Source organism: Danio rerio, chromosome 14 (genome assembly GCF_052040795.2).
Source record: "Danio rerio strain M-AB ecotype USA chromosome 14, GRCz13ab, whole genome shotgun sequence".
In the NCBI taxonomy this organism is placed as follows: Eukaryota; Metazoa; Chordata; class Actinopteri; order Cypriniformes; family Danionidae; genus Danio; species Danio rerio.
The window spans coordinates 46,561,033-46,584,201 of NC_141034.1; the positions used below are offsets into that span (position 1 = coordinate 46,561,033).

Here is a 23,169-nt window from a genome sequence, read left to right on the forward strand (position 1 = left end):
AATGAAGAGGAAGATGAGAGCGATGACCCAGTCTCAAACGCCGGATGCTTTGCTTTAATCAGATGCACAATGAACGCACTTGCCCGAAAGGTTAATTAACAAATTCCACGTTTATTTTTTCTTTTTTTTAGCAAACCCGTCCAGAGTGGCTAACAAAAGGCAGCTTGAAGACATGTCTGTTCAGATTGATGATGATGTTTTCAAAACCGCAGTTTTTTATTTTTTATTTTACAAGGTTTGGTCATCCATCAACTTGGAAATACAAGATCAGGTGACTAAAACTTTTAAAGGGGTGGCCCAGAGGCTATTTTTAGGACTTGGTTGTGTTTATAAAACACAAAGCAGTGTGTGCTCATGCTCAATTTGTAAAAAATCACGTTATTTTTTCAAATATCTTTCAGCTAACATGAAAACAACGGTCATATTTCCTAGTTCCTGAAGTGTTTGTGATCTCACTAACCCAGATGTACTTCGTTCGCTTTAGGCTTTGCTAAGCTAACTCTGTTAAATCCAATGTTTCCCTTTGCATTGAACTTTTAGTGTATTACATTGTGTTACATATTATATTAAGTGTTTGTTTATATTCACACAGCTACAGGTACTGGTATATTACACATTACCTAAAGTTTCAAATATGATATCATAGTGGATCAACCCTTTGAAACGGTCTGAAAACTCCTGCAAGGGGGAAGATTTTCACAAACTCTGGTTACAGTGCGTGATCAAGTTGCCACTTAAACTAGAGTTTTTGTCTTGTGACATCAGCATGTGTTTTCTTGTTTCTGATTGGTCAATACAGCTTTAATCTAAGGCTGACTTCACACCAAATGCGGCGCACAGCATCACTCTCCCCAGTTTACTCACAGGATGTTTTTCACCTCATGTGAATGTTCCTCTTGAATTATCTGAACTTGTGCAGCAGACGCGACTGAAGTGAATTCTGCCCATTCATGGCAAACGTGACGCATATTCTGTATTATTTGGAGCAAACCCAGCAAAATGCTTGACAGTGAATCACAATTCAAAAAGGCACTTTCATGTGGACAGAGATTATTAAAAATAAATAAATAAATTAGTGTGTGCAGCGAACAACTGTTCAAAAAAAAAAAAAAAAAGAAGAAGAAAGAGATAATCCAATGACTGTAAAAAATATGGACGACGCGACAGCCCTTTTTCCCATTGAACGCCTTGAGGGCAAAACGCCTGCTTGACGGGCACAAACTGTCGCAAAAGACTGCTGAAATTGGAGCCAGACATGCGCAGAAGGATTGTCTGATGGAGCCAGAGGAGGAGCCGCCAAAATTTGCAGAGTCGAGCTTCCAATCAAACGCTTTATGTAAAATCAACTACGCCCCCCGAACTTCTCAGCATGCGTTTGCTGTCATATCAACACAAATGGATGTAATAACGTTAACAAATATGAGGGTTTTATATATTCAATCGCGCCAGCTCCAGGCCGCAACACATAACTTACTCGCGGCGTCGCGGGCTGATTCCGGCTCGCATGCGGCAGCGCCTGCTCGCTCGGCCGCCGCATCTGGCTCGATTGACTCGGGCTGGAATTGGGTAGTGAGTCCAGGCATCCGGAGTAGGTCCAGCAGAGGTAACGTTAGTCAGTCTGCGCTCTAGACATAAGTCTCCGGCAGGCGAGAATCTAGCCGGAACTGTGTTTTGCTATCTGGGTGGCTAGGCGTGTATCAGCAAACTAATAAAGCCCGAAAAAAGCCCTGAACTTAGCGAATAAACAGTGTTCCACCAGGATCATGTATGTCAGAAACTATAGTTTACTGCTGAACTCATTTTGTCATGGTAAAATAACACAGAAATCGAATAATAACATTTCAGTCTACTTCAGTCTCCTGCCGAAGCTCAGACGCCGCGCTTTGAGAAACTGTCAATCACAGCTGTCAATCACGATGACACGCCCAGCATTAAATTACTGCTAAAAACAAACTGTTTACAAAAATGAAGATCTGCACCTATTTCAGCACAATAACCAGTGCCTTAATCGACCAGAACTATCTTTCGGGACATTTTATTGCAAGTGTAATATTTTTTTTTATTTGGGCTCAAGTCTCCTTCATTAACACGGAGGAGGCGGGCTTTATGACTTGTACTGCAGCCAGCCCCCAGGGGGCGATCTAACGGCCGAAACCTTCACTCAAACGTAGGCTTGCGGCACACTTGAGATAATCATGTGTAATCACTTGTATGTGTGAACTTTGTATAAAGAAACAGTTTAGAAATATTTTCACATGACTAAAAGTCTGTGTTTTAAACATTAAAATAGCGTCACATGGAAAAAAAATGTTTCCACTATTCTACTAAGAAGAATGGAGATGCTGCTTGCTGTCATGTCCGTTTTGGACATTAAAAGGCAAATCTTTGCCAAAAAATGGAGAGCCAACATGAAAAAAATGAAGGACAGAGTACAGAAGGCTTCGAGGGATGGCAGGAAACCATAATTGAATCAAAGAGGAGAACAAAAACCAGGGGAAAATGAGAAGCAGGAAACAGCAAAAAACAGTTAACCTATCAAAATAAACCACACACCATATTTAATAAAGCTGCATCATTGCTTATTTCCTGCCAGTCCTGTGTAGACTACGAAAAGCAGATTTTATTTGTTTATATATTTAATTCGAGAGCGGAGCGCGAGAGCAGAGGGTTGGGCATGAGAAAAATGTGTAATAGTACAGTGCTCAGCATATATAAGTACATCCCTCACAAATCTCTTTTACATTCATATTTTTAATTGGAAGCTATATTATATTTGTGCATATACATTACATTAGTCAGTACTGATGCCAAATCTGGAGCTAATCTAACAAAATAACTTACGATAATAGTTCAAAAACTGGTACAGTCAAATTTATGTGTTATAGAAAAATATAAAATACAAATTTAAAACAGAAATTTACAAATTTACAAACATTTAAAAGCAAAAAAAAATTTAAAAAAGGAAACATCTAGTTGAAATGTTGTAGGTTGTATTTTTAAAAATTTTTTTTGCAGTATTTTGCTTGAAATAAATTGTATTATCTTTCAATTTCTGAAAATGTTTGGTGATTAAAATATTGTTTTAATAAATAAATCATTTTAATAAATCTGTTTTGCAAAAATTACAATATTTAGTTATGACATCTGCATTGTATGTATTTATTATTGTTGTATTTATTTATTTATTTATTATGATTATTTTTTATTGTTAATAATTGAGTGTTATTGCCTGTACTATAAGAAAGTGTATGTATTGTACATTGCTCATACTGTATTTTCTGTTTTTAAATAATAATAATAATAATAATAAACTTGATGAAATGCATTATATTAACCTGAAGTTTCTGTTACAGTATTAAAACTAAGATAAAGGAATCAGATCTTTAGTGCTTTAAAGTGATTTGATGAATTGGAGTTATACAGTTCTTCCACGTTTGAGAAATATAAATCACAAGTACTTTTGATTATTAATACGGACACTGAGAAATGTTATCTCCTTAAAATTGAGAAACTGTTGTTGTCTATCTTCAAGCAAAATAAAAATATATAATATAATGTTCACAGCGCCGCAGTGGCGTAGTAAGTAGTGCTGTCGCCTTACAGCAAGAAGGTCGCTGGTTCGAGCCTCAGCTGGGTCAGTTGGTGTTACTGTGTGGAATTTGCATGTTTTCACTGCGTTCGCGTGGGTTTTCTCTGGGTGCTCCAGTTTCCACCACAATCCAAAGACATGCGGTACAGGTGAATTGGGTGGGCTAAATTGTCCTTAGTGTATGTGTGTGAATGTTTCCCAAAGATGGGTTGCGGCTGGAAGGGTATCCGCTGTGTAAAACATGTGCTGGATAAGTTCGCAGTTCATTTCGCTGTTGTGAGCCTGGATTAATAAAGGGACTGAGCTGTAAAGAAAATGAATGAATGATGTTCACAATCCAAATAAAAATATCATATTACTCAACCTTTGCAAACATGGACTTATATGGTTCTTCATCTCAAAGCTTTAAATGTGGGAAAAACTTTTAGTGGGAAACATTTAACTATTATCAATACTTGTGATAAAAGCAACTACAAAGGAAATCGGAAGGCAATCAGAACACATCAGTTTTCTCAGTATTATTATGTTTTTTTTGTGAGGCAGAGGCTGGATAAGGGGTGGATGGGTCCGAGAGGGTAGCTCAGCTAGATGCGTCCGCATCAATAATCTTATCTTAGTTGAACAGAGGACTGGAACACTGCCTTTCAATATCATTTAGGCCCCAAAAATAGATGAAAAAGGGGGAAAGAGAGATGAAAGGAGAGTTCCAGGAAGGGGCAGGAAACCCAAGCCCGGAGTCAGCGATTTGTCTCTGAGAGATCAGCGTAATCGGGGAGAGCTCATGGGGAATGAGTGAGGGCTTACAGGAAGACGTTTGCTTACAAGTTTGGAACTTGTAAAATGCAGCAGCCAAATTGCAAAGGGCAAAAGAGGCCACTAATTGATTTTTGCTTTGAAATATGCATACTCATGAATGCCAGAGCAGGGAGACGGCACGGAAACATTTCCAGTTCCTGGTGTTCGCCATCCTGCTTGCATGTAAGCAAGTTTTGAAACAACTAATTGGGCTGTTTTTACATTTAAGTGATATTAAAGGACCGTGTGAAATAGCTTGACAAGGGCCTTAAGTATTGCACACTCACTGGACAGATTAGGTCATTATCAGTACACCTTGTTGGTACTGAGTTGGATCAACGCAATGTGATGGCAGTTTGTAACTTTTTTTTTTTTTTAGTGGCTAATTCAATTTAACTTGAACAATCTATTTGGTACAAGTTTGTAGAATTTGCACATCCCTGAATGAAAAATGGGGGTTTATGGGCACAGCTCCATTTAAAAATGTAAGTCATATGAATTGACCGCTTTTTTGACAATACCTAAAATAGTTAGGTTACCTCAAGAGATATGGCAAAATAGACCAACTTTTGCCTTAGTACTGCATACATTCAACAAGAATTTGGTTCATATTTACATGATGTCACCACACAGTTAATAGAGATTTGCTGCATATTCATGATGAAAATCTTTAGCACATTCTATCCAATTCATTTTTTTTTATATAGCACTTTTACAATGTTGATTGAGTCAAAGCAGCTTCACATAAAAGTTCTAGAAAATTGTGACTGTCCAATTTTTTTCACAGCTGAAGTTCGGTTCAGTTTAGTTCAGTGTGGTTTAATTGAATTGAATCACTGCTAAAAGTCCCAACCAAGCAAGTGGCGACATCCTAAAGGTTCTTTGTTGGGTTAAAATCAATTGAGTAATGAACTTGTTGTCTTGTTCAAGAAATCCATTTGAGATGAGAGCTCTGTGACATGGAACGTTACAATGCTAGAAGCAGCCTTCACAAGATTGGTAACTTGTTGCCAAAGGTATGGACATGGTCGACAACATTTCGGTAAGCCTATGAAAATTGTGGTCTCAGTTTCTTGTTTTCAGCTGTTCTTACTTCTTTAGTTCATCTGCTTCAAAGATCAGTGTTGTACATTCAGCTAAGCTTTTTCTGCATGGTTATTTAAGCCATTCTATTAGTTTCTATAGTCTGACTATTTTCCTCTGACACTGATGAGGCACTATTACCCACAGAAGGTTCTTACTATCTCTCTCTCTCTCTTTCTCTCTCTCTCTCTCTCTCTTCTCTCTCTCTCTCTCTCTCTCTCTCTCTCTCTCTCTCTCTCTCTCTCTCTCTCTCTCTTTTATTTCAATACTGAATCCAACTGTGCATGACAAATGTCTTTTTTGTGATGAAAGAGAGACAACTTTTCATTGTTTTATGCATTGTGAAAGACTGGGGTCTTTATTCAATTTATTGGAGGTTATTTTCCTTTCTGTTGATGAGATGTTTACAAAAACTGTGTTTGTGTTTGGTTTTAAAAACTGTGTTTGTGTTTGGTTTTAAATGTGGAAAGAAAGAAAAAGGAAAAGGGCGTCTGTTAAATTTTATATTAGGACAAGCAAAAATGACCATATACATGAGTAGGAGGCACAAGATTTTGTATGAGACCAATCATAAAGTTGAACTGATTTTTAAAGGGCTTATCAGAGCAAGAATAAGGCATGATTTTAATTTTTATTTGCCAATGAACGAGTTGGACAAGTTTGAAGACATGTGGAGTGTAAAAAATATGTTGTGTTGGGTTGAAAACAATGTACTGATTTTTGAAGAAAATATAATGTGATTTTGAAATGTGTTTGTTTAAAGCAATAAAACATGTTGTTGTTTAAAATTTTTGTATTAAATAAAAGTGTATTCAAAATTCAAAATTCTCTCTCTCTCTAAGAGAGGGAGCGCTTTGTGTTGGTCCAGCTGCCTAGTTGGGAGGGTTGTAGTTCCCAGCATGCTTTGCATAGGATTAAATTAAGAGAGGGAAACGTTGACAATAAAAGTAATCTTAGGTGTTTAAAGTTTATAAAAAGACTTGTTAGAGTTGAATCTTCACTTAAGTTTGAAGATCTAGAAGATTTTCATGTAATGCTTTGAGTTTTGAGATGACCAGAAGCACACGTGCTTTGTGTGTTGGCAGCTTAATTAGCAAAAATGCAGTTTGTTGCTTTGCTTAATGAGCGATAACTGTCCTGAAATTAGTTCTGAGATCAGTCTCAATCTACTGTATATGTAACTCATGAAATATGCTTAAAAATGGCTCTTTTAGTTCATTTAGGATAACTTCAAATAAAACTGAGACTTTTAAATGTACGACACATAATAGACATACATGATTTAATCAGACCTTTGAGTTTAAGTAAAAAAAATGCAAATGTATTTAAACTTTTATATGAAAAAAATCATGTTGGATCAACTCAATTGCATTTAATTGTATAAATAGTGTTTTTTAGTAGGTTCTAAACTAATTTGTTATGGAAATTGTGCCCTCAATTAAATTGAGCTCATTCAATGAGTTTTTGTTTTAGCGCATGTCTTTGGACTGTGTGGGAAACCGGAGGACCCCGAAGGAAACATGGGGAGAATATGCAAACTCCATACAGAAATGTCAACTGACACAGCCAGGACTTGAACCAGTGACCTTCTTGCTCTAATAGTCCAAATTCGGTCATGGAGGGCCGGTGTCCTGCTGACTTTAGCTCCTACTCGCTTCAACACACCTGCCTGGAAATTTCTAGTATATCTAGCTAAACCCTCCAGGACACTGGCCCTCCAGGACCGAGTGTGGACACCCCTTCTTTAAGGCGACAGTGCAAACTACTGAGCCACCGTGGCCACCCCTAATATGTTTTTGTATGAATTAAATTGTCTGCCTATAACCACACTGGCTCATAGATTTACAGTATAATACTTGGTAGATTCCTTAATTGTACCTAGCTATAAGTGACTTTTACAAGTTCTGACATATTTTGGATTACTTTTACACTATGTTTGACCAAAGTTGAATGAGATTATAGTTGAGAGCTTTTCCTCCCTCCAAATTCAGAAGCATGGAGGAGGAGAAAGAGTTCCTTTTAAATGTGATATCTGCTAATAAGTTAACTTAGTCAACACTGCCTTGAAAGATGCTGACAAATGTGGACAATCACCAGATAACAGACCATCCATATAAAACATTTTATGTCAATTCAGCATGTTCAATCAGCAAAAAAGCGAACTCTAACAGACACCGACGAGTGTAACACACTGATCCGACTAAACCCGATAAAAAAAGTATCCGTCGCCGTCTGTCACTGCGTTTGGAATTGGCCTTAAGAGTACTGTAACATACAGATAAATTGAAAGCTATTCAAGACTTGAACTAAATCCAGAAAACTCAAGCTATTTTTAGAGGACACTTTAAATTTAGTGTCAAATATAGCTGCGCTTAAGTTATAAAGTAAAAACAGAGATATATGCATTCAAGGACCCGTAGAGGACTCATGGTTTGAACCCTGCACTATGGTAAAGGGCTCCTGCCTGGACTGTGCTGATGCTTCATAAACCCACGTCTAACAGATGAGGAGAGCAGACAGACTCTACTAGGGAAATGATGTATTGGTTTACTGGAGCGGGCAGTGTGTGTGTGTGTGTGCGTAAAAGAGAGAGAAAGAGAGAGAGAGAGCGAGCGATGGGGAGAATAGAATTATGATGTGTGAGATGTACTCATTTCCGAGCCAAGAGTGTGGAGAGAGAGAGAGAAAGAGAAGGAGAGATAGAGAAAGAATGAGACAGAGTTCAGGGTAGTGTAATATAGCAGAGATGCTGACTCCTGTGATTGCTGGCCCATTACTTTTACAGGTTGTTTTTACATGCATTTGGTAAAAGCCCACACTACAGTAATTTTATTGCCACTTTGGGAGTCCTTGGCTAACCTTCATGTTACTGAGCTTCCGTGAGTTACAAAATAAAGCGCCAATGTGCATTCATATGATTCATATGAGTCACTGCTCCTCCAACCCTCAATTCTTCTTCTTTTTTTCTCCCTCCCGCTTTTAACGTTTCCTATTCATATGGCAGATGTATTGGATTTTCAGCGTAGCCCATAATCCATAACCGTTTCTCATCTTCAGCCTTTTATCACATACAGATGCATGCACACGCAAAGCATATCCACACACTTATAGATGCAGGTGGCAGCTTGAATGGGTGTCGCAGAGGCCATTAGGTGGCAGTGTTGCTCTGCAGTGCACTTCATGAAGCGTAATCCCCTTAACCAGAACTTAACCAGGCTCCAGTGAAGCATCAGATTTGCTTAACATGACACACATGCACCGACTCATACCTGTACAGACTTTGTTAGTTATGCAAGTGTAATTTTAAACGGAAATTCTTACAAGTAAACTTCTGTGAAGATTTGTCATGCATGCTTTAAAGCCTTTAATGCATACAAACAAGATGGAATAATTATAATTTCCCCTGGCAACAGGCATGGAACGCCATGATGTCATCACATTAGGTGGGTGTTGTGACTTTAAAGAGGTAGCTAACCTAAAAATGACATTCTTAGGTTGATTTGTTTGTTGGTTTAAATGTTTATATATAATAAATAAATTAAATAGTTATTTTTAATATATACATGAGCCAAAAGCAAAATGGTGGATGTCAAAGCTCAAAATATGATTCATAATTTATATATATTAGTGTATTCAGTTTAACTGAATTTAAAAAGGGCTACAAAATCATGTCATTCTAAGCAATAAACATGTAATTTAGTGTAGCAATTGTTTATATACCAAAAAGATTGGTCAGAATTATTATTATTATTATTATTATTATTATTATTATTATTATTATTAATAATAATAATAATAATAATAATAATAATAATAATAATAATAATAATAATAATTTACTGACATTAAAATACTAATTTTTGCCAGTGATGGGTTGCGGATGGCATCTGTTGTATAAAACATATGCTGGATAAGTTGGTGGTTCATTCCGCTGTGGTGACCCCTGATTAAGAAAGAGACTAAAGCCGAAAAAAAAATGAAAGAATAAATCAAAATACTCCATTAAAAAGATCACAGTGCTGACACATACAAATAATTAAATTCATTCATTCATTTTTCTTCGGCTTAGTCCCTTACCACAGCAGAATGAACAACCAACTATTCCGGCATATGTTTTACACATCGGGTGCCCTTCCAGCCGCAACCCAGTGCTGGGAAACATCCACACACACTTATTTACATACTAAGACTAATTTAGGTAATTTAATTGGTCACACTTTACAATAATTTTTATTAGTTAATGTTAATTAATGCATTTACTAACATGAACAAACAATGAACAATACATTTACTACAGTATTTATTCATGTTAGTAAACGTTAGTTAATGAAAATACAGTAGTTCATGGTTAGTTCATGTTAACTCAGTGCATTAACTAATGTTAACAAACACGGACTTGGACGCTAATAATGCATTAGTAAATGTTTAATTAATATTAATAAATGCTGTACATGTGTTGTTCATGATTAGTTCATGTTAGTAAATGCATTAACTAATGGACCTTATAGTAAAGTGTTACCATTTAATTAATTTATAGCAAATTTGTTTGGACTGTGGGGGAAACCGGAGCACCCAGAGAAAACGAAAACACAGGGAGAGCATGCAAACTCCACATAGAAATGCCAACTGGCCCAGCCGGGACTCGAATCAGTGACCTTCTTCTAACCACTGAGCCACCGTGCTCCAAATAATAAATGTTGATTTTTAAAATGTAAGGTTTTCAGCAATAAGTTTAAGCACTTAATAATTTATTAATTTTAATAAGTATAGGACTGAGTATGTTGTTTAATATCTGAATAAATAAATAGGTCACTTTAATTACATGGTCCGTTTGTTGAATTTACTGTTTAAAGTTTAAGTTACATTGCATCTACATGCCAACTAAGTATGTAAACTGTTAGGTTGGGGTTGGGGTTAGGGTTAGTGTAAGTTGACATGTGCTTGCAAAGTTTCTTATAGTCAGTTATCAGACTTGAAAAGCTGAGATGCTCACACTCTGGCTCACTAGATTCCTTTTATAAGACTTGGGATTCCTTTCCTGATTACATCAAACGCCTGCTTATTACACCTGGTGCTGGCAACTTGTAACATTTACTATTTTATCAGAAGGTTTTTTTCAGTATTATCATTTTAATTATTATTATTTTTCCCATCTGTATCCAGTTATTCTGATGTCATGCTCTAATGTATTAATTTTCTTAATTTGGTATTTATGTATTTATTGTTTTGTTGAGTTAATGAATAAGAGATTAGGGGGTGGGAGTAATAATGGACAATGCATTACAATATACCTCTCTATATTTCATTTGGAATGTCATACAAAAGACCAATAAATAAGATTGAAATGTGTGTTTAGCAGCAGAATCAACAGATATTAAGCAGACAGTCTACTAATACTCAAATGGAATGTCAAAATAAAGTGTTTCTAATAAAAAATGTGAACAATGATGATAGCACATTATTTAGACAATTTATGTTTACAAATATATTTTGAAACATTAAATTGGATGCCACACTTTAAAGTTTGCTCCTTGCCACTGTCGCCACTGCGGCTTGCTTGGTTTGGGATTTGTGGAGCTGCACATCAAAAGATTTGCTCTTTAGTGTTTGGACTTTCAGCAGTGAAAATTAAACCACACTGAACTAAACTAAACTGAAACTCTGAAAACTGAACAGACACTGTTTTAGTTTACTACAATTTCTATGTTAAGCTGCTTTGACACAATCTACATCGTAAAAGTGCTATAAAAATAAGCATGAACTGAATTAAACTAATGCGCTTTCTATGCATTTATAAAATGACTTCAAACGTATCCTGATGCAGGCACCAAAATGACCCATATGTTGCCCCATACAACAGAAATCAAGTTTTTGTAAAAAAAAATATTGATGTTATTCTTATTGTTTCAAAGTTGTTCAAACCCATATTAATTTCTTTCTTCACATTAGCTATGTTTCCATCCAAAATGTGAATTAAATTTATGCGAAAAACTGGAATATCGTATAAGAAACATGCAAATAAAGCAACGTTTCCATCCAATGAGTAAAAGAGAACAAAATCGTCACTTCCTGATAAACAGGCGCCAAATATCAACTGTAAAAATGGAATTTGCTGTGGTAGGAGAATCTGCTTGAATCTCCTACTTATTTAATACATTTCTTGAAACTCAGAAAACAGTATGCCGACATGCAATGAACGCGTGGAGGCGTTTGAACTGAAGGCATCAGACGTGGAGCACTGATGCTCTTGACAGTTCTGGAGGTAATTAATAAAATAATAACACTAATACTGAAATGGTTAAGGTCCTAAAGAATGACAAAACTACATTCCAGATATTTTATAATGTGCTCAGCCTGCTAGTTTGTCCATTCACACACATTTTTTATGATCACATGATCTCCTATAACAAAATCACATGACCTTTTTTAATACACATACTGGAATTCGTTCAGTAAAAGTGTTTTCATCAGAGTTTATGCGCATCTTTTCTTATTGGATAAAAAGTTTATCCTATACTCAGTTATTATTTAGAAAATTTCTGCACATCTTGCTGTTTCCATCAACGAGATATTTGAGATGTGCATAAATTAGGTGAATGGAAGCATAGCTAATGACAATTGTTTCTAAGCTCACCCTTTAAAGTGAACGATGATCATTTCTAATAAGCAAGGTTATCAATAAATGATGTTTTCCTCAAGTAAAACTGTTTTATGCCTTCGGTAGATGTGGAATATAGGCCATGGACTACATTTAGAGTATTTCTGGAGCTTTGCAGTCTTCATCCATTTTTACTTCATGCACAAAACCAAAAAGAAGCTCTGACATTCTGCTAACGTTCTTTTGGGGAGTAGGTTTGGAATGACACAAAGATAACTGATGAAATACCCTTTTAAACCGCTCAACAGTAATACAGTATAATGCAAAATAGGTATAATGATGCTCTTTTCGGAGATCATCTCGGCAGTAAAAAAGGGATATTGATAGAAGACACACTAATTGCCTATAATTTTGTTTTAGATCGACCTCGTGTGACATTTTCTCTTTATTTTATTCTCTTTCTGTCTTGCTGTTCGCTTTGCATTCTCTCTCTCGTCTGCGTCTCAATAACCCTTGTACCTTGTTATTTTTCTCTCCTGTGACAGGGGGCAGACGAGCGGTGTGGTCAGTGGAAAAACCACCCTTGGAGACTTCCTGATACAAAAACAACCCAGAAGACCAAAAGTATGGAGATGGAGGAGAGAGAGAGAGAAAAGAAATGTATATTAAAACACACACACACACACACACACACACACACACACACACATCATCATCATCATCATCCAGCTGTACTCTCTCACTATCTCTTGGTAATTTGGAGTGGTAAGAGGCTCTGCTCTAATAAACCAATGGGATCCTCCGAGCTGGGCAGACCACCATTAAAATCTGACCCTTTTTCATTCTTTTCCAAGGGCTGAGTAATTCTGTCCTCCCCTTTCCTCATTCTCTCCTTCTCGTCTGTCTGCGATTCCAGTCTTCGGGTGACCCAGAGGACCAGCTATGAAAGAGAATGCCAGACATTTTGAAGCAACGGTAAGAGGCTTGTTAGACAAGAGACAAAAGCCTTTCTTTATTAACCGTTTAGCAACCGGGCTTAATGGCCGACAGGAGCTCTTATGCCTAATATGTGCAACGTGTACGTCCATTAGCCCAGCTCTCAACTCTAATATTTACTATTAGCTAAATATCTGAGGGAGGGAGGGAAATAATAACACAAGCAGGGGTCCGAGAGATCACGGAGCCCACCGTATTGATCCGGTTGGTTAACCAGCATCTCTCTGTAGGTCTTTTGGCAAGGCACACTGGTTCCTGCTGCTCCTGCTGCATGGGTGGCTGCGTTTGCCCCTGCTCCGTGCAGGAAAAAGCTTTAGGGAGACAAGCTGCAGGGGCAAGATTAGCCAGGGATGATCCACATACAAGCTCCGGTAATGGTTACCTCAGAAGATTGACCTCCCAGAGTCTGGCTCGGGAAGTCCCCATGTATCAGCCCAGCAGGGATCGGGAATAGAGGAGTCAGCCGACTCAGAAAGCATTATCTTCCACACAGGACAGCTACTTTTGGAAAGGCCTAGACTAGGAACAGTGGCTCTTAAATGATTTTTTTTATTTTTTTTGTTTGACTGAACAGTCATACTTAATCAAAAGTTTCATTACTTACTGGTGGTGTAACACAGGGGTTCTGAACCTTTTTTACTTCGAGTCCCACCTTTTTTTCCAAAGATTTTTTTGAAGACCCAAACTGATTGTCTAGAGAAAATGCTTATTTTAAAGCTTTATTTATTAGACAAACATTTATTTTACCTTCTATTATGCCCTTATTTGTCAACATCATTTTATAAAAAAAAAAAAAAAAAAACGAAACATTGTGCAGGTACAGTATGTGTATGTATATATATATATATATATATATATATATATATATATATATATATATATATATATATATATATATATTAGCTTTTTTTTGTCTAACGCACAGACGGGTTCTTTACATTTGTGTGACTGTTTGCTTCACACAACAGAGAATGTAGTCCTAGCTGACGAGCAGCAGTAAAAATTTAAGCCACGGTTATGGCTATTAGTTTCTATCATTTTAGACGGTGTCCGGTTGAGTCAAGCTTGACTTGCGCGGTAAATGAACAGTCATTAGCATGAGAAAGATGAAGGAAAATGAACAGTGAATAAATGTTAAGTATTTCTGTTCCAACTTAAAACTATTAATTGAATTGAATTGAAGTTCACTTAACTTTTATTTTTATAATTATGCTTATAGTTATACTCAATTCAGGAAAAGGGTTGGGTACCAAAACTCGGTGCTACTATGGCACCGCTACCTTTGGAACCGGTATGCACCGGATAAAATCAGCATATAAATTTCAGTGCCTAATTTCGGTGCTGCAACAAGAATGTAAAGCAGGTCGCGCACCAGAAGCGCCGCTCGGTGATGCGCAGCGCCATGCATTTTAGAATTCGCAAGTCAGCGGTTGTCCACGGCGTCCAGCCACGACTCTTCATATTTACTTTATATTTACTTCATATTTCTGCCTAGCCACAGAGCCCCATCTGAATAGCTTAATTTTAAATAACATGCGAATGTGCACGTCTGGTGTGTGATACTATCAATTGTCATGTGCGAGCTGTGCTCTGATTTGAGTGGCGCATCTGCTGGTTGTGTCACACCATCTCTAAATGTTTTATTCTAAACAGCTTTGAGGGATACGGATGTTAGCGATGTCAGGCGTTTGTTATTGTAGCTTATAGAAGGCAAAGCGCGCAGTAAGGCGCATGCAGCGAGCGACTCACGTTATTTACACGCATGATCACATTTATCTAATTTGCTTAAACTAAGCATTCTACAGTATGGCTATATTTTACAAGCAAGGATTCTGACACATAAACATGCAGCAGATGTTACAAAAATTGCGTGTAAGGGTGAAACACGTCAAACTAATAAAATGTGAGGGCTCATGGAATCACCTTAAAGGTGAGGAATGGACCATCTCTGACAGCTTGTATCATCATCTGACATATTATTTGAGTACGTTTACATGGATACCAATACTCTGATTTTAATATGATTAAGACAATACTCTGATCAAGAGTCTACCACGTAAACAGCGATTTTTTTAATATCTTAAAGGACCACAGACACAAACTGCGGAGGAAACATTAATAGGCTGGTGACGCAATGACGTTGATGGATCTATAACATGTAATTGGGAATCATGAATGTAACATTCAGAAAGCAGCTCATGTAAACACATGAATCATAATATTGTCTTATTCAGATTAAGGCAAATCATTAGATCCCTGATGTCCATGAAAAAGTAGTCACAAGCCCCAAACCCAGAAAAAAGGTGTTCCCTAATTTTGATGACAGCCTTTCCACAGGTCAGTAGTAAGCTAATGTAGTGTTAACAGCATAATGCAAAACTAGCATTTATGCTATTAAACAAATGATTAAAAGTAATATATTAATGCAATTCAAATAAATAAAATATTAATTGGTGTTTACTTTAAACGTATTATAAATATATATTTATATTGTTCAATTATAATGTTAGTTATATATATATATATATATATATATATATATATATATATATATATATATATTTTTTTTTTTTAACGATTAATTTTGTGGCTAAAAAGTATCGGTTCAGGCACAATTTTGGCACCGGTACCGTTTTAAAAGTATCGATTTAGCACCGGTTTAAAAAAAAACAAAAAAACAATACCCAACCCTTTTCAGGAATCACAATACTGAAATATTTATAATTTCAGCAAAAGACTATTCAAAAGCTTATCAAACAGTGAAAGAAAACAAATGAAACAAGGATTGCAACTTATCAGAATAGAAAAAAAAAGGCTTGATTGGCAACCCTACTGCACAATAGCAATGCAATGCCAAGATAATATAACAAAATACGGTGAAATAAATGGAAATAAAATAACTTGGCTACATTTACAAAGTTAATTATTATATCCGTAGACTGTGTCCTTCACCATAGTTGACGGTCTATTTATTGACAAGCCGTTACTGCATTTGTCAAGGCCTTGTGTGAAGCATATAGTGCCTGTTAATAGAGAATCTATAAGCACCTGTAGATACGTCAATAGGACTTCAATGCGAGCTCACCGAGATGTTCTGAACCTTGAAAAAAACCACAGGGTCAATAAAGAGGCAACATGTCTCACGTCAACACCATTCACCATCACTCACACACACATACCACAGCTTTATTTGCACTGCCTGCGTTGTGTGAAAGTTGCTGTAATGTTTCCAGCTCTCAATTTGGATTCCAGAGAGCATGTAATTCGCCGTCTGTGTGATATATGATGTGAGAGCTCTCTTAATGCCCGCTAATGATTTAATGACTCAGGCTTTGCTGTACACAGGCATTTTTTCTTTTCTTTTTTTGAGTCAGATTGCGATTGAGCTACTCCATTAGTTTGTGTTCAGATTGAATTTTCTGCAATAAGTCAAAAAAAGGAGTATGGCTACGGCTAATTCCACAACAAACTTCCTGCGCAGCCGGTTGATTAAATCACCAGCAATTTTTATACCATTTGAAGTGCTCTCCAGGCTGTTTTGCAGAGGTCTTGTAATGTTTCTAAAATATATGCTCGGTGCATTTAAGTATATGTGTACTCATGTTTTAATCATAGCGGGTTAACGGCCCAGTAAAAGAGGTGGTGGGCCAACGTCTACAGCACTCGCATAAAAGCTGTAATCCCCAAATTTACAGCAATAATCTTTAAAGAGGAAAAGCAACTTCATGCGGGTAATCAGCGCTGGTTTTCTGCAGTCCCGCTTCATCTGACCGTGCACGTGTTGATGCTCGTTTAGCTGTGTAATTGTAATCTGCGCAATTATAAGTAAGAGAATGCAATAACACGCCAGCTGGTTTGTTTGCTTGAGGTAAACTCAACAGGTCATAAACTGATTCTGACTGTCGTATTAAAGCTGCTTTGGAAGTCAACCCTGACTTTAGAGATTCAATGGGGATTATGCAGTAAATTTGACAGGTATACTGAGGGGTGGTTTTTAGGGGTGGTTTTGGCGGGTAATCTGAAGAGACACTGCATGGTGGTAGATTAGGACAATCTTAGTAGGACTGCAGTAGAGTAGACTAGTTATACATTAAAAATCCATATACCATATAGAGTTTTATCTTTATCGAAAGCTTAGTTTATAAAAAGTCTCTTCTTTGTAGTCCCAAATTGTCTTGAAGTTGGCAATATATGAAAGTTAAGGCTGTTCTTTTTTTTCTATATCGTGATGCCCATCTAATGGCCCTGATGAGAAAAAAAAAAAAAAAAAAAGTAGGCCAATGCATGATTTCATCCTTTGGCAACCGATTGGATCATTGGAAGATGTATATTGCTAACAAAACTGACAACGACTGATTAATGGGTAAAACTACAACATGTACTCAATAGCTCTGCCCAAAAGGATCTCTATTGGCCCATTTCCACTGAGTGGAACAATTCAGTACAGTACAGGTCGGTATGGGTCACTTTTATCAGGCTTGCGTTTCCACTGCTTAAAGGGTACCAATGATTATAACTGCAGATCAATGATAGTATAAAATAGCCTACTGCAACGTCTGCAATTATCATTCATTCACCCATTTTTAACTGCTTCTCCGGGGCCAGGTCGTGGGGGCAGCAGTCTAAGGCGTTTCCCAGGCCAGTCGGGAGACATAGTCCCTCCAGCGTGTCCTAGGTCTTGCCTTCTCTCGGTGGGACATGCCTGAAACACCTCCCAAGGTAGGCTTCCAGAAGACATCCGAAACAGATGCCTGAGCCACCTCAGCTGACTTCTCTCGATGTTTAGGATCAGGGCTCTACTCCGAGGTCCTCCTGAGTGTCAGAGCCCATCACCCTATCCATAAGAGTGCGCCCTGCCACCCTTCGAAGGAAACTCATTTCGGCCACTTGTATCCAAGATCTTGTCCTTTCGGTCATGATCCAAAGCTCATGACCATAGGTAAGAACAGGAACATAGATTGACCAGTAAATTGAAAGCTTTGCCTTTCGGCTCAGCTCTTTCTTTACCACAACAGGCCGGTATATAGACCGTATTACTGCTACCGCTCCCCCGATCTGCCTGTCAGTCTCACATTCCATCCTTCCCTCATTTGTGAACACACCCAGAGATACTTAAACTCCTCACATGGGGCAAACCATCTGTGAATGTGAAGCCAATTACAGACAAACTACATACAACAGACATTTAGTCCTTATTTGAGTAAAAACATAACACAACATATAGCTCACAGTCCGTACAAACCTCCCATCTGTAACTTTAATCTTCACCAGCACATGTAACCTCTGTTAAAAGGTAATTCCGTCATTCCGAGTTAATAATAGTCCAAAAGGCGATGATAATAGTTAAACATGGCAGTTTGTTCATGTTTTAGGTTGCTGAAAGAATCAGTTGCTCCTTTGTTTTTGCTTCATTCTCTCGTTTGTCCGAAAGGATCAGATGTCAGAACCACTTCAATAATCACATGCACGTTATCATCATCAGCTCAAGAAGTTCCTTATTTCAAATATTGACGCACAGCGACCGCACATGAGTAAGCAAAACGGTTCGCGCTTTAGACAGCCTTTTAAACAACTGCGGGGCACAGGATAGATTCTGCTCTTCTTCTTGGCTTAGTGGCTATTAATCAAGACAATAACAAGTTTAAGCTTGGGTCGACCATGGCTCATTATTATATGTACAAATTATTACGATGTGATGTCTCGGCTGTGTATTTAAAAATGGCTCTTCCGTTGATTTCATTCTTCTAGCTTGTGCACAAGCGAGTGACGTATCTCTGTAAACAAATCTCGATAAAGCATCAGTCAGTGTTACTTTGACATATTCTTTGACCTGTTGACTGTTAACTTGGAATTACAAAACTTAAAACAACAATAAATAAATAAATAAATAAATAAATAAATAAATAAATAAATAAGATAACAATGAGAATAAGATAACACGAGGTGAAAGTACTGAACTACTGAAATGTATTTAATACTTTATATACTGTAAAAGGCTTTTTGGTGATGGCAGCTTAAAGATGCCTCTCATATGGGGAATGAAGGCACATGCATTGCTCGGGTGTGATTTTCTTTCAAATGCTTCAACAGTGTAACAATCTTGATAGTTCTGTGGATCTCATCTATTACATCTAATCTTCATTTAGACTTTTATTGGATTAAAGTCAGGTGATTGGCTGAGCCATTCTACAGCTTGGTTTTCTTTCTCTGCAAGCATTTGAGAGTTTCCTTGGCTGTGTTTTGAGTCATTGCCTTGCTGAAAATATCCACCCTGGTTTAATCTTCATCATCCTGCTAATGTAGATGTTGGACTGAAGCAGCAGATAGTAATCTACAATGACGAAGGGCAGAGGGTTGCTGAAGAACTACTATTTTAATCATCCCTGTCTAAGAGAGCAAAGCCTGGTTGAGTTGAATTATCAGTGTGTTATCATAGCTGATTCATAGATCCAACATAAGGATACACGTGATTTCCTTACAAACTGCCATATATATGCTGACATTACCAACATACTTTTGTGTTCATTTGGGTTATGTTGTATGTCAATTTGTGACCCTAAACCACAAAACCAGTCATAATAGTCACTTGTTTTGGAATAAATAAGCCATGATGTATGGGTTGTAGGGATAGGACAATATTTGGCTGAAATACTGGAATATGAGGTTTAAAAAATGTAAATAAAAGACAATCCCCTTTAAAGTCTTCCAGATTACATTCTTAACAATGGATATTACTAATAAAATTAAGTCTTCATGTATTTTTTGCTAAATAAATTTATAAAATGTTTCAAGTAAACAAAATGTTTAGTTAATATTCTAATGATTTAAAGGAATAAAAAAAATCTATGAATTTGACTCAGAAAGGCTTTGTGGTCCAGGATCACATTTGACATGTGAAGAACTGTGTTTAATAGTTTTTAGGCATGTACACGTTTTAAATGCATTTTAAAAAATGAAATGTTTTATAAATGTTAATCTGCATAGTTTTGACAGAGTATATGATGCACAAGCTGTCAATGAATTGCTATCTTTCCAGATGATGAAAGACTTTTACTGATCAATTGCATCCAAAGAGGTAAAAACAATGCATTGCTACCTAAAACTGTCCATTTAACTCATTGTATACTGAATAATCTTTGAGGTATTTTTCAGAAGAAATGTACAAACATATTCTAGAGCAGAGATCACCAAACTTGTTCCCGGAGGTCCGGTGTCCTGCAGATTTTAGCTCCAACCCTAATCAAACACACTTGAACAAGCTAAAGCTACAGTCACACTAGTTTTTCTGTCGTGCGGCGCTGCGAAAAGGGGCGAGATTAAAAAAGCTTATTAGGCATTTAAAAAAGCGAGCGATTGCTCCATGTTTTAAATTTCTGTCCAGAGAGGTCATGTTTTGATCCTCGATGGGTCTCACGCAATCAAGTGATGCGATTTCGCAGGTCAGAGTTCTCAAAGCTTGAACTTTGCACCGCAGCAACCTGCGCAATTTGACGCATGACACTGCGTTTCCGATCTGACGCATTTGCGTGTGTAAGAATGGGAGTCTATGGGAGGAAAAGCCCTGTGTGACCGCAGCTTAATCAAGGTCTTACTAAGTATACTTGAAACACTAAGGCAGGTGTGTTGAGACAAGTTGGAGCTAAACCCTCCAGGGCACCGGACCTCCAGAAACGAGATAGGTGACCCCTGTTCCAGTTGTTAGTTGTAAAAAGGGCATATCAAGAACACTTTACAAATGATAGCTTTATGAGCAAAGGAAATGCATGTATGTACAATTGTACATCTGGATTACATTCAAACTATACAAAACATTCTTCTTTCTTAGTGGTTTGCTAGTTAGTCAGAAAAGTGCCTTCTTAGACAGCATGCGATTTTGGACACTGCATGCTGAAATGCAGAAGGCTAACTGAATGCTGAAACCATAGGAGGCTTAATCAGAGACACTGTGCTGTACTAATTAAGCACTAACAAGCACTAACGATTCCTAACGAGCAGCTGATTGGTTCTCTCATAACAGTCTCAGCCCATGCCATCTCTCGCGGATTACAGTATTTTGTGCTTCGGTGCGTTGACCTGCTCTTAATATGACTACACAATCTGGCAGTAAAATAGCTCTTTTTATTGTTTGGTCAAGTAAATTTAACTGCATTTAGTATGAAAAGAAAAAAAAAATGTCTTCATTTGAATTTAAGAGTATTGACTATTCAGAGAATTTCTTACAACAACAAAATGGTTTCCATAAAAAATAATAATTTCTGAATGCACACTAAAGACTGCAATTTTGCCTGTTAAAAGTTCAAAGTTTCCTCTGACTGGATAGTTCAATCAGAAAGATGATGACTGGAGACTCACTCTGACCTGAACATTTGAATCAGTGAGTCATTTACTGGAGACTCTCACTCTTACTTGATCATTTAAATCAGTGAGTCACTAGGTGGGTTCGACTTCATGCAGTGCTGTGCAGACCGCTCGAAATCCAACTTAAAGCGGTGCATGCTGGTTAGAAATTTAGTCCGGATTGACGCTGCGCTGACGCCACGTGACTGTCACATGTGGCATCAAAGTATGGCGACAGGGCTTCGAGATCAGACGACTGATTCAGCCTGTGCAGCACCTAAAGAGCGACTGCTGGAGCTGCGATGAATACACCGATATTACACGATTGGCTGGACTCACCACATGACAACAACCACATGTGTTTCGGGTTTATTATTGGACAAATTCTCATTCACAAATTTCAAAACAAACAATTAACTTTTCATACCCTCTCTATCTTGTACACATCATGCTTATTAAAATACTACAGATATTTAACTGCTGTAATTATTTTTTTGTTAAATTATTTGGTTACAAAGGCTAGTTTGTTTGCTCAGGTTTATTTTTGACCTTTTTTCTATTTACTGGATTCAACTCTATGAACGATTTAAAATACATATTTAAGTGAATAACCTAAATATTAACTCAAATAAGTCTTACAGACTTGTAGTAAAAAATATATATATATATCATCATTGATCCTGACACCCTAAAGCAAGGGTGTCAAACTCAATTCCTGGAGGGACGCAGCCCTGCACAGTTTAGTTCCAACCCTGCTCCAACACACCTACCTGTAGGTTTCAAACAAGCCTGAAGGACTCAATTAGTTTGATCAGATGTGATTAATTAGGGTTGGAACTAAACTGTGCAGAGCTGCGGCCCTTTTGGAACTGAGTTTGACACCTGTGCCCTAAAGGTTTCTTAACAAATGAAGTTAAATAACTATTTTATTAAATAATTATAAAATTATATATATATATATATATATATATATATATATATATATATATATATATATATATATATATATATATATATATATATATATATATATATATATTTTACACTAATAAATATTGGAAAGTTAAATATCTATAAATGTAAACTCTTTTTTTTTTTTTAGCATTTTCAAACAAGAAGTATTAGCCTAAAGAGGGATGTTTAAACTTATATAATTTGTGATTATTGCTTTGTATTTTATAGGCATATTCATTTTTATGTTTATATTACCCTCTCATTTCCTCTTATTTCTCTAATGCGTTTGTTATATACTTAATTCATAATTTTGTTGTTATCAATAAAAAATAAATGATGATGACGCAATCATGCGATCGGTCATCATGACTGCCGCAACTTTGAGCCCCGAAGTGTTCAGCTGTCTGGCTTGATGCCCACGCCTGTGCTAGGCTAATCTTGTTGATCACCAAATGCAACCATGGTTCAAGTCTAACGCACCTATTAACTGGAGACTTAAGCTGCAGACTCTGTCATATAAACTCTGTCATATACGCTGCAAAAATGGGCGGGATTAAACAAGATGATTAGACATTAAAAAAAGTGAGCGATTGGACCATGTTTTGAAATTCTGTCCGGAAAGGTCATGTGTTGATCCTTGATTCATCTCATGCAGTCAAGTGACGCAATTTTGCAGGTCAGAGTTCACCAAGCTTGAACTTTGCACCGAAGCGACCTACGAAACTTGACGCATGACCTTGCATTTCCGGTCTGACGCATTTGTGTACGTATCAATGGAAGTCTATGGGGAGAAAAGTCAAGTATGACTGAAGCTTTG

The 23,169-nt window shown here is 37.1% G+C and overlaps 1 protein-coding gene and 1 long non-coding RNA gene across 2 annotated transcripts in view; both read right to left on the bottom strand.

Annotated features, from left to right (window-relative positions):
- The window catches only part of LOC147834029 (uncharacterized), a 1,152,336-nt gene that overhangs the window by 503,074 nt on the left and 626,093 nt on the right, over positions 1–23,169 (bottom strand). The gene's annotated exons all lie outside the window — the stretch shown is intronic.
- Positions 10,578–13,550, bottom strand: LOC147840899 (uncharacterized). Its single transcript, XR_015508071.1, has 2 exons — positions 11,105–13,550; positions 10,578–10,982 (listed from the first exon to the last, which is right to left on the bottom strand). It is a non-coding gene; the product is annotated as an uncharacterized LOC147840899 (long non-coding RNA).